Raw genomic sequence first — 12,169 nt, forward strand, 5'->3', positions numbered from 1 at the left:
TGAGTAATATTCCACTGTATGTGTGTGTGTGTGTGTGTGTGTGTGTGTACAAGATGAAATACTGCAATTTCCAACAACATGGATAGATCTTAACATTAGCATGCTAAGTGAAATAAGTCAGACAACAACTTAATTTCTCTTTTGATAGTTCATTATTATTGTATAGAAATACAATCAATTTCTTAATATTAATTTTTCATCCTGATAATTTACTGAATTTATTTATCAGTTCTAACAGTTTTTTGGTGGAATCTTTAAGATTCTCTATATAGTATCATGTCATCTGCAAATAATAACAGTTTTACTTCTTCCTTTTCAATTTAAATGCCTTTTATTTCTTTTTCTTGTCACATTGCTGTGGCTACAACTTCCAATACTATGTCGAATAAAAGTGGTGAAAGTAGACACCCTTGTTTTGTTCCTGTTCTTAAGGAAATCACTTTAATCTTTTCCTTGTTGAATGTAATATTAGCTGTGGGTTTGTCATATGTGGTCTTATTATGTTGAGATATGTTCCCTGCATTCCCAATTTGCTGAGAGTTTTTAACATAAATGGATGCTGGATTTTATCAAATGCTTTTTCTGCATCTCTTGATATGATTATATATATTTTATCCTTCATTTTGTTTATGTGCTGTATTATGTTACTTGATCTGTGGATAGTAAACCAACCTTGATCCCAGGATTAAATCCCACATGATCATGACGTATTTTGGTAATGTCTTTCACTGGCTCGAGAATCAGGGTTATGGTGGCCTCATAGAATGAGCTTGGGAACCTTCTGTACTTTTGAAATATTTTTGATAGTTTGAGAAGAATAGATGTTAATTCTTCTTTGAATATTTGGTAAAATTTACCTGTGAAGCCATCCAGTTCAGGACTTATTTGTTCGGAGATTTTCATAGACTCATTCAATTTCCTAAATAGTAATCAGTCAGTTCAAATTTTTTGTTTCTCCTTGACTCACTCTTGGAAGAATGTAGGACTGTATTCATTTCTTCTAAATTGTTTACTTTGTTAGCACATTATTGTACATAGTATTTTCTTAATGTCCATTGTATTTCTGTAAAGTCAGTTGTTATTTCTCCTTTTTTAGTTCCATTTTTATTTATTTGGGTCCTCTTTTTTTCTTAATGATTCTGGTTAAAAGTTTACCATTTTTGTTTGTCCTTTCAAAAACACATGCTCTCGCTTTCATTAATCTTTTGTATTGATTTTTTTTTACACTGTTTCATTTATTTCCACTCTGATCTTTATTTTTTCCTTCCTCTACTCACGTTTGGGCTTTGTTTGCTATTCATTTTCTTGTTCCCTTAGGTGTAAGTTTAGATAATTTTTGAGATTTTTCTTGTTTCCTGAAGTAAGCACATATTGTTATGAATTTCCCTTTTCACTTGTCTCAAGGTATCTTTTGATTTCTTTCTTGATATTTTGTTATTCTATCTATTGTTTAGTAACATGTTATTTAGCCTCCAAGTGTGTATGGATGTGTGTGTTTCATTTTTTTTTCCTTGTACTTGACTTCTAGTTCCATACTATTGTGGTTAGAGAAGATTCTTCATATGCTTTCAATCTTCTTGAATTTACTGAGGCTTCTTTTGTGTCCTAACATCTGGTCTGTCCTGGGAAATGTTTCATGTGCACTTGAGAAGAATGTATATTTTGCTGCTCTGTGGTGAAATACTCTAAAATTATCAGTTAAATCCAACTGATCTAGTGTCATTTAAGGCCACTGTTTCCTTGTAGATTTTCTGTCTGAAACATCTGTCCATTGGTGTCAGTGGGATGTTAAAGTTCCCTACTATGAATGTATTACTGTTGTTTTTCTCTTTAGGTCTGTCAGTATTTGCTTTACATATTTAGGCACTCCTATATTGGGTGCATAAATATTTACTAGGGTTATAACTTCTCGTCGGATTGATCCTTTTATCAATATGCAATGTACTTCTTTGTTATTATAAATCTTTGTTTTAAAATGTATTTTATCTGATATAAGCATTGCTACCCCACTTTTTAAATTTCCATTTGCATAAAATATCTTTTTCTGTCTCTTTTGTTTCAGACCGTCTCTTTTGTTCTGAAGTAGGTCTCTTGTAGATAGTATATGTATGGGTCTTATTTTCCTTTCCATTCACCTACCCTATGTCTTTTGATTGGAGCATTTAATTCATTTCCATTTAAAGTGATTGTCAATAGTTACATAGTTCTCATCATTTTATTATTCATATTTATGTTCTATTTTTTCTTCCCCTTTATCTTCTTAAATAAGGTCCGTCAACATTTCTTGTAATACTGTCTTGGTGGCGGTGAATTCCTTTAGTTTTTTTTTCTTTTGGGGAAGCATTTTTTCTGTTCTTTGAGTCTAAATTATACCCTTGCTGCATAAAGCAGTCTTGGTTGTAGGTCTTTGCTTTTAATCACTTTGAATATTTTGTGTCAATCCCTTTTAACCTGCAAAGTTTCTGTTGAGGACTCAGCTGACAGTCTTATGAAAGCTTTTTGTTAATAACTAGCTGCCTTTCTCCTGCTGTTTTTAAGGTTTTTTTCTTTGTTTTTATTCTCTGGCATTTTAAATATGATGTTTCTTGGTGTGGGCCTCTTTGCTTTCATCTTGCTTGGGACTGTTTGTGTTTCTTAGACTTGTGTATCTATTTCCTTTGCCAGGTTACGGAAGTGTTTAGTCACTGTTTCTTCAAATAGGTTCTCAATTCCATGCTCTGTCTCTTCTCCTTCTGGTACTCCTAAGATGCAAATGTTGCTATGCTTGATGTTGTCCCAGAGATACTCTAAACTAGCTTCATTTCTATGTATTCTATTTCGTTCTTGTTGTTCTGATTGGGTGTTTTCTGTTACTTTGTTTTCTGAATCCCTAATTCGATCCTCTGTCCCATCTTATCTGCTGTTGTTTTCTCCTAGTGTATTCTTTTTGTTGTCGTTGTTGTATTTTTTATTCCTGATTGTTTTTTTTTCTTGGCTTCTATGTCCATTTTTGTGCTTATTATCTCTGTGTTGAAGTTTTCATTGAGATCATCTGTTCTTATGTAAGTTTACTGAGCATTTATATAACCAGTGTTTTGAACTCTATATTGGTGAAGTCGATTGCTTCCATTTCTTTTTGTTCTTTTTCTGGAGTTATCTCCTGTTTTGTTTTGTTTTGTTTTGTTTTTTGGCTGCTTGTCTTGCTTTATTTCTATGTATTAGGTTGATTTGGTATGTCTCCCAGTCTTGACAGGGTAGCCTTATGTGGTAGGTGTCTTGTGTGGCCCAGTAACATAGTCTCCCTGATCACCTGCAGCAGGTGTTCCCGGTGTGTCATTTTTGTGGGTTGTGTGTTCCCTTCTGTTGTAGTTGAGCCTTGATTGCTCTTCTCACATCAGTGGATGAGATTGACTCTCAAGCTGACTGGCCGTGAGGATTGGCCACTCACAGGGTATGACCAGCTTTATGGGAGCTAACTCCATAAACTGGGATTCACCCTAGTGGACTCATGTGCCTGTTGAGACTGCCCTTTGGCTGTGCCACTTTTGAGGCTAATCAGTTGGTGCTCTCTTACTGTCTGATGCCAGCCTCTGGGTTTTTGTTTGTTTGTTTCTGAGGCCTTTTGGGAGGGGCTCCCATTGAATCCAAGTTCAGCCACTGCCTGTTACTGGTCAGGGTCTCCCTAATAGAAGCTACAAAGCTATCCATAATTAGTTGCTACCCGTGCAGGACCTAGAGTCATTTAGGAGAGGCCACAATGTGAACTGAGGCCGACTGCCACCAGTACCAGGCCTGGGACAGCTCAGAAAAAGGCCCAGGGCACCCAAGGCCTGAGGTGGCCTTCTGGCTGCCTGTAAGACTCAGCAGCTGAAAGAATCTCAGGTGGTACATGATCTGGGTGAGGCAGGGTCCCAAGATTTCACCGTTGTGGGGAAGTCATTGTTCCCAGGTTGCTGAATATTCATATTCAATGCCAGTACTAAACTTATGGCTACTCACATAAGTTTCAGATCACATTGAGGTCAGCCATTGCCTACCTTGGGTCTGTAGATCCCTGAAATTTGTTCAATAAATACTTCAGCTTGGGCCAGAGCTGGTCACCTCTCACCAAAAGTGAATCCAGAGGTTCAATACCTGAGACCTCTTGACTCCTGCTGACAGAGCCTCCTTCCAAGGACTCAGGAAAATGCACAAATTTGGTGGGTCTGCATGTCAGAGAATCACAAGAGCAAAGCAACCAGATTTCACAATCATTTGTCTTGGCAATGATTTCTTGAATATGACATAGAAGGCACAGAAACTAAAGCAAAAATAAACAAATGAGACTACATCAACCTAAAAAACTTCTGCACAACAAAGAAAATATCAGTAAAATTAAAAAGTAATCTATGGAATGAGTCAATGTTTTCAAACTATATATCTGTTAAGGGGTTAATAACTGCAATATTTAAGTAACTCACACCACTTAATGACAAATAATAATAATAATAATAATAATAATAATAATAATACAATTAAAAAATGAGTAAAGAATATAAATGGACATTTTTTAAAGAAGTCATACTAATGGCCAATAGGCATATGGAAATCAACATCATTAATCATTAGGAAGATGCAAATCAAAATTACAATGACATCACCTCACACCTGTTAGGATAGCTATTATGAAAAACACAAGAGATAAGTATAGGGTAGGATGGGAGGAAATGGAACCCTTGTACACTATCGGTGAGAATATAAATTGATATAGTCATTATGAAAAACAATGTGAAGGTTTCTGAGAAAATAAAAAATAGAACTATCATATGATCTAGCAATCCCATTTCTGGGTATATGTCCAAAGGAAATTAAATCAGTATCTCCAATAGATATTTGCACTCCCATGTTCATTGCAGCATTATTCACAATAGCTAAGATATGGAAACAATCTAAATGTCTACTGATTGATGAATGGATAAAGAAAACATGGTATATATTGTTAGATTAGCCAAAGAAGAAACACGCAAGGCCGAAAGGGTTAAGCAGGATTTATTTTAGCAGAGTGGCAGCTGGGCTGTGCCGAAGATGGCGTAGACCCCAAATGTGAGGGAACCTGAAACTTATATGTGGCTTGAGGCAGCTTTTTTGGTAGGAATATTTGGGGAGGGGGTGATAAAGCAATGGGGAAGGGAGGAGAATCCAGTGAAATGGAAGGTGAGCATGCAGCATTGCCAACCCGGATACAAGGTCAGGTTTTCACACAAAGGTAAGAGAGGAGTCTGGTTCCCACACTATGGGGAGTAGAGATAGGGCCTTCCTGGATCTAATATATATGAATGAAGAAAATATGGTATGTTTATACAATGGATTATTATTCATATATAAAAGAGGAGGCAATCTTGCCACTCGCATTAATATGAATGAACCTAAAAGACATTATGCTAAATGCAATAAGCCAGACACAGAAAGACAAATTTGTATGATCTCACAAATATGTAGAATCTTAAAAAGTCAAACTCAAAGAAGCAGAGAGTAGAATGATGGTTGCCAGGGTCTAGAAGGAGCAGAAGTGAGGAGATGTTGGTCAAAAGATACAAACTTTCAGTGGTAAGATGAATAAGGTCTGAGAATATAATAATAGCATGGTAATTATAATGAATAATACTGTATTATGTATCTAAAATTTGCTAGGATAGTAGATATTAAGTGTACTCACCACAGATAAAAAAGGTAACTTATTTTTAAATGTATAAAAATAAAGTCATTACATTGTAAACTTTTAAAAATCACATTGTACAACCTAAATATATGCAAGTTTTGTCAATTATGTCACTGTAAAACTGGAAAAATATAATTTGCCTTTGATCTGTAATGGGCATACATTTTTTTAGTTGTTGTTTGTTTTTAAATTTTTTTCTGAGGTGTTTTATGTCACATAGAAGTTTTTAGAAATGTTTGTTATATGGTCACTTAATTAATCTATAACTTAATCATTTTTACTTTGGTGACAGGCTTAGGAAGCCCAATCTCATTCCAATATAATAAAATACTCATCTTCTATTTTCTAGTATTTTTGTAACTTAAATCAACAATAATTTATTTTTGTTCGAGGAAGTATATAAGTTTAGTTTTGACCAAATTATTAGGTAGCTGCACCAGCATCATTTATTTAATTATATTAACAATCCTAATAGATTTGAAATGCGAGCTAAAACTAATTATATATATTTGGGTTTCATTCAAAAATTTCTATTTTATTTTATGAGTTCCTTCATTCTGGCAACAATACCATATTTTTTTTTTGTAATTACAGTACATTTACAAAAATAAAGACTTTGTCCCCCTTATTATTTTCCTTTATGAAGATTTTTTTCTGGAATAATATTAAATATTCAAAAAAATTTGGGCTTTATTGAAATATAATAGACAATTAGTTGCTTATATTTACATTGTACAATTCAATGAGTTTTTTTCAATTAAGTTGGCATACAATAATATACCAGTTTCAGATGTATAGCATAGTGACAAATCCACATGACTGACAAAGGAGTCACCCTACTAAACCTAGAACCCCTCATCCCCTTACATATTTATTACATTATTAACCATCTTCCCCATGCTACTCTCTACATTTCCATGTCTATTCTGCAACTATCCATTTGTACATCTTAATCTCTTTGCCTTTTTTTTTTTTTTTGGTGCCCCCTAACCCTTCTCCCATCTAGTAGTCCTGAAAATATTTTCTGTATCTGAGATTATTTCTGCTTTCGCTTTTGTTTATTTTGTTCTTTAAATTCCACATGTACATGAAAACATGCGATATTTGTCTTTATCTGATCCATTTCATTCAGCGCAATACTCTCTGGGTCCATCAAGGCAATATTATTTTTCATCCCCTTCCTTTTAGTCTGTGTGTGTCTTTTAATCTGAAGTGAGTCTCTTGTAGGCAGCATCTGTAGAGGTCTTGTTTTCTTATCCATTCAGCCACTTTATCTTTTGGTTGGAGCACTTAAATCTTTTCCATTTGGGGTACTTGTTGATAGGTATTTAATTGTTACCTGATAGCTTTGCTGGATAAAGTATTCTTGATTGTAGAGCCTGGGATTTCATCACTTTGAATATTTTGTGCCAAGTCCTTCTGACCTGTATAGTTTCTTTTAAGATATCAGCTACCAGTCTTATGGGTACACCCTTGTAGGTAACTCACTGCTTTTCTCTTGCTGCTTTTAAAATTCTCTCTTCGTATATAACATTTGGCATTTTAATGATGTGGGCCTCTTTGGGTTCCTGGTTTCTGAGACTCTCCGAGCTTCCTGGCAGTTTATGTCTATTTTCTTCACCAGGTGAGGGAAGTTTTCCATCATTATATCTTCAAATAGCTCTTCAACATCTTTTTTTTTTTTTTCAGTACCCTCATGACACAGATATTTTTACCTTTAATAGTGTCCCATAGGCTCCTTATATTATTATTATAGTCTTGGCTTCTTTTTCTTGCCACTCTGATTGAGTGTCCTTGGCTTCCCCATCCTCTATATAGGTCATTCGATTCTATTCTTTATTCACTCTGTTTATTCCATTTAATATACTTTTTATCTCAGATAATATGTTCTTCTTTTATGACCATTTCCCTTTTATAATTTTCATTTCCATTCTTATGTTATTTTATCTCTTTGTTAAAATTCTCACTGAATTCATCTACATTTCTCATAAGTTCATTGAACATCTTTATAACCTGTGCTTTGAACTCTACATCTGTTAGATTGCTTGATTCTATTATTTCTGGATCTCTGTTCTATTCTTTCATATGTTTTTTGTTTCTTTTCCTTCCAATTTTAGCTGCCTTTCTGTGTCTGTTTCTATGTACTAAGCGAAGCTCCTATGTTTCCTGGTCTTATTAGTGCGGCTTTGTGTAGTAGGTGTCCAGTGGCACAGTCCTGAGAGGGATTCAGCTGTGGGCCAAATTTAGCCCAAGCCTGTGCGCCTCTGGAAAACAATCCCCACATGCTGTACTTATATTTGCCTCAAGAAACCGTGGTCAGCTGCCACCAGTGTGAGTCTTTGCACTGCTCAGCAAGCAGCACTTGACTCACAGAGGACACACATGGATGTGGCTTGGGTGGGGCTGCGAGTTGGGGGAGGAAGAGTTTCAGGGAATCTTCTGGGCAGAGTGACCTCTGTTATTCAGCCTGATGAGGTCTCCACTAAGGTGGTGCTGAGTCTATGCACTCAGTGGGTGGAGGGCTCAACAGAGGAACAATGGATACCACCTGCACTTCTGTACAGAGTGAGTCTTGCCTTAGGCCCTCATTCCCACAACTCAACGTCCCCTTGAAGTCTCTGGTGCCCCTGCGCAGCCAAACCAGCACTGGTCCTCAGAGCAAGTAGGTCCTTCACCGCGAAAGTCTACTTGTGGACACAGCCCCTTTAAGAGGCTTCTGCAGTTGTTGGTTGCCACTGCTATGGCCTCTGTCCCACTCAGCTGCTTGGGATCAGGCAGCCTCAGGGCCTCGCCTTGTCCTACCCACTCCCATTGCAGGGTGATTTATTATTTCTCTCTCTAGTTGTAGGGCATATCCATCTAGATTCCAGGCAATTTTCCTTGCTGTTTGCTCCTTTTTTCTGTCACAACTTTAATTTGGTCACCACAGGAATGAACAGAGCCTCTATCATCTATGCAATTTATTTTTCTCTCTATGCAGATTTTTTTAATCTGGAGAGCCTCATACATTTTTCTTGGTGAACATAGATCATTTTTGAAATTGCATTTTTATATTGCAAACTTTTCCAATTTTTGCTAGAAAACATACAAATTTTCAATGAAAACATAATTCAAATTTTCAACTTAATTTGCATAATTCTTAATATTTAAGTTCCTTTGTATTTGTGGTTATACACCAATGCTTCTCTTTTCCTCCACGGTCTGTAGGTATTGATCTTATAAACACATGACCTGGATATGATGAGTTAAGGGGATGTATTTTTTTTTTTTTTTTAGTATGGACACTTTCAGTTACCTTCTCCTCTCTCCCATGTTAGGCACTTTATAGGGACCATCTTTCATTATCTGAGTATCTGTTTATCCTGATATGTAGTCAAGGTATAGAATCTGACTCTGTTTGATCTTCTTTTTTTTATCTTGTGAGTTGGAGAAATGTCTTTCTGTGTCCTTGTCTGTCTCTTTGTAAAGGATGCCCTGGAGAGTCAGGATTGCACCCTTATTTTGTGGTGGCCCAGCAATGTTGGTAAATGCAAAGATATAACAAACAAAGAAAAAACATGATTCACAGTCTTTTTCATTTGTTAATCACATTGCTCCACATCCCCCAACCCACCACCATTTTTTAATCTAAGTGGTCATTTTGGTCAGTCCCTTGGAGGTAGGTAGAAGTCAGCTTCTACATTTTTATCTTTCCCAGAAGCCTTACTTCTCTTAAGTTTGTAAATCTTCAAGTTAACATAATGACATTTAATGCTTTTGTTGGCATGTGATGTTAATTTCTGGTGTTATTTACTATGACTTCTTCCTTGTCTTCAACCCTGTCAAAATCATCAATAACGCACATACACATACACACTACATTCTTCATGCAGGTTTACAACACTTACTAGTCAATTAAAATGCAAAGACTACTTCATATTCTCTGTGATTTTAGAATTGTTTTCACATTAATGTCTTGTTTCAGGACTGTAATGCTTCCTCTTTATTTCTCTGTTTTCTCTACATGTAATTATCCTATATATCATTTAAGACCTAATTCAAACATAAATGTCAAGGGTGTGGTTCTGGGCAAAGATATGCTAACGGCCAACTTCTGCTTATGTAATCTGCTTGTTTGTTTGATGTTAAACCAGAGTGTGGTTCTAGGCTTCATAAACTGCCTCTTTGGGGAGCTCGGGTCTGATCTCTTCGAACTCCGCGAGGTAGAGAGTCAGTCGCCAGCTGGCTAATAAAGGCTCATAATTCATCTCAATTGGCTCCGTGGGTCTTAGAATTGATCGCACCACAACAATAAACTTCTCTGATAAAGCTATATTGTTTTTCTGTGTGCCTTAATAACTGTTTATTTTACAAATTGAGATTTCTCTCATTACATTATTGTTGGTTGCATTTGCTCTGTCTGCCCAGTTATATAAGCAACTTAGGCTAGGTCTTACTCATAGTTACACTCTAGCTGTTAGCACAGAAAAGGTACTCAATATTTTTCAATAGGTATTTTCAGATAACAATAAATTCCAATTTCAGTGCGAAAATGAGCAATGTTTAAAATGTGTGTGAATTGCTTCTCAGCCTTTTGGCTAAGTTCAAGTGTAATATCTTTTCTTATCACTTTAATAAAATGTGTGTGAAGGTAACATGATTCATCAAGTGTAACCCATAAAAATAATTAGTTTCTGCTTTTGACATTAGAATACTTAGAATGTATGTATTAGCATATATATTTTCCAGAATAGTGAAGCTAAGCAAAAATAGTTCCAACTTTAATACAAATTGTGTTGCAGCTAGTACGTGCCTTCCTCAAATTTATACTACTTACATAATGGGAAGAGTGTTCAAGCATCCCTCCCTCCAAGTTTGTTTTTAAAAAGTAACCACAGCTCGATTCTCGAAGTTGGTAAAAGCAGGGTTCACTTCCTCCCAGGTCAGCATTGAAATTGCAACCAAATTATAGAATAATTAATGTGGAGAATCATAACACATACATCTGATAATATGAAGAAAGAGCCACATTGAAGCTGGTAGTAGGGGTACAGTCACGAATCGGGCTGACCCCGCATCTGCAGGTGGTGGAGGAACATCAGGAGAGTGAGGCTGCATAGGCTCCCCTGAAGGAGAGAAGGGGCCCTAGTCTCATTTGGGGGATCCCTAGCCCAGGGTCCCAGCCCAGGGAAGAAGAGTTTCCAATAAGTCTGACTGTAAAAACTAGAGAGCATTCCAACTGTCTGAGTGAGACGAAAGAAGACTGAAACCGTAAATGCCCCTTTGAAGGGCCTACGCACAGGCTCTCTGATCTGCAGACACTCACCTGTGGCACTGGCAGTGGGTCAGAGGCTCACTCAAGATTCTTACAAGGAAAGACTGCATGTTCTGGTGTCAAAACGAGGGCTGGATGGGCAGCCACAAATGTACCTTTGTCAAGCCCCTCTATGGGGTGCAATCTACAGATCACTCTAGTTTACTCTAGTAGATCCAATATGGAAGCCCTGGCTTGAGGAGATCAGCCTGCTCCACCCAACCTGCAGATTGCCTAGGGCTTTTGTTGCTCGGTGGCTGCCACAGCCTGTACCATTTCAAGGTCAGGCTTCACAGATGACAGTCAGCACTGTGAGCATGCGTTTCGGAGACAGTTTCAGGCAGATCACTGCAGTCAACATGAACTTGGGAAGATCTTGGGTATCTATGGGCTAGTCCAGAGAGTAGCTGGTCTCGCTATAATCTGTGACTTTTGTGGGAATGCGCGAATGGTTATAGAATTTGCAAGTAAGAGGCTGTATTGATCTGATGGCCATTGTCTCCCTGAGACTCTGTCCTACTATACCCATAAATTGCCCCAGGCGGCCCATTGACAGTCAGCTATCACCGCCCTGTCCCTCCCCCTAGATCTCTCAATACCCACAGGCAACAAACTTTGACTAGCACAAGGCTGGCACAGCAGAGAAATCAGTAGCAGTCAGACCTCTGCTGCCTGCAAGAGTTGTGATATCCTGTGGGGAGATCACAGGGGTCTATGGGGAGATCACAGGGGTCTGCGGGACTGTCCCGGACAGCAGCTGGTCTCGCTGTGATCTGTGACTACAGCAGAAATACACAGGCACAGAAGTTGCAGCAAAAATGAAGTTGTATTGGCCTGACAGCCCTTGACTCCCTCAGAATCTGCCCCATCCAATACACAAAGTGCCTGCCACACGTTGACAGGCATCTGCCCTTGCCCTGGGGTGGTGCATTCTGTGCAGTCAACAGATCTCAGCCAGTAAAATGGGCAAAGTTCAGGGAATACAGTGACAGGAAGTTCACTGCTGACAGCATGAGATACAGTATCGCTTGGGCAGATCACAGGGGTTTTGTGGCCCCATCACAAATGACAGCAGTTTCATGCAGTGATATCTGACTTTGTTGGGAGCTCGCAGTCCAAGAGCTGGCAAGAAATCTGGTGCTATATAGGCCTGATGGCCCCATGCCTCACTGAGACGATGCCCTACCTAACCCACCTGT

At 37.7% G+C, this 12,169-nt stretch overlaps 1 pseudogene; it reads left to right on the plus strand.

Annotated features, from left to right (window-relative positions):
• Positions 1–10,234: 10,234 nt before the first annotated feature.
• LOC112482550 lies at positions 10,235–10,335 on the plus strand (annotated as a pseudogene).
• Positions 10,336–12,169: the final 1,834 nt, after the last annotated feature.

This window comes from Pteropus alecto, unplaced genomic scaffold, assembly GCF_000325575.1.
Source record: "Pteropus alecto unplaced genomic scaffold, ASM32557v1 scaffold26, whole genome shotgun sequence".
NCBI classification, from domain to species: Eukaryota; Metazoa; Chordata; class Mammalia; order Chiroptera; family Pteropodidae; genus Pteropus; species Pteropus alecto.